Here is a 1,148-nt window from a genome sequence, read left to right on the forward strand (position 1 = left end):
AGGTTGGGCAGCTGAACAGTGTTGGCTTTCATAAGGAGGCAGAAAGGAGAGAGGCTGGTCTTAGACGCCCATAGAAAGTGGGGGTTAGCTGGGTATGAGGGCCGCAGAGCACAGAGCCTCTCGTCCTCCATTAACTGCTGAAACAGGCCCACAGATGTGCCCAGCCCAGTCCAATCAGAAAGACTTCTCAGAGAAGCAAGACCCCAAACTCCTAGTATGAGCTTCCCAGTTCTCTAGGGAAAGCCACCCTCAGATCAGTGCTGCCTTAAATGCAAGGGAAGACCTGACATTCAGAATCTCTTCCAGCCAACAAGGGCCTGGACGGCTACATAGGGAACTTCCCAGGCCTTACTTAGTCATCACCATGGCCTTGGCACCTAAGGGGGAAGACTGGAAAGAAAAGGGCAAGGGCTCCAAAGAAGAGAAAACATGTATTTGGTCCAAAGTCTTGCCTCACCATTTCTACCACCAAAGCACAGGAGAGAAATCTGTTTCCGCCAAAGCTTCTGGTGTCTCTGCCTGGAACTCCCAATAAGATTCCTCGCCACAAACACCAAGCTTGACCTGAACAGCATGACATAAGGCATGGTTCCTTCCCCAGCAGAAAGGGGCACCCATGGAGAAGCGGGGGCGTTTGCTAAGAATGGTGTTTCCAACCGTGTGAGCTGATGTCAGGGACCAGGCCCCTGGGCCCAGGAGCTGCCTGTCCCACTTGCACAGGGTCTGGGGGGTTGACGAGGCAGGATTTCGCCTCGTCTCCATCTCCCTCAAGCCTGCATTCGCAGCAGGAACTGGGTGAGTCCATGTAAACCTCCTGTTTAGGTTAGCCTGGCCTGACCCTTAGCACCCATGCTCAGTGTGAGCTTTGGACACACACAGCTGCTTGTGATTTCTGGCGGCCCCACCCTAAACTAAGCAAGTTTTCTGAACTCAGTTCCCCCTGACACATCAGGCTGGGCTCAGCAGCGTCTCGACACTCACATGCTAAATAGGTTTGGGAGAGGCAGCCAGCACCCGACCTGCCACCAGGCTCTGGGTGCCCCCACCCCTGTGGGGCACCCTGCTGAGCCCAAAGTCCATGTCAGCATCAGTTCCATGCTGGGGGCTCATCTCTGGCCCACTGACTCTGGAGTGACATAAAGCAGCTG

The sequence above is a fragment of the Hipposideros armiger genome, unplaced genomic scaffold (genome assembly GCF_001890085.2).
Source record: "Hipposideros armiger isolate ML-2016 unplaced genomic scaffold, ASM189008v1 scaffold_482, whole genome shotgun sequence".
NCBI classification, from domain to species: Eukaryota; Metazoa; Chordata; class Mammalia; order Chiroptera; family Hipposideridae; genus Hipposideros; species Hipposideros armiger.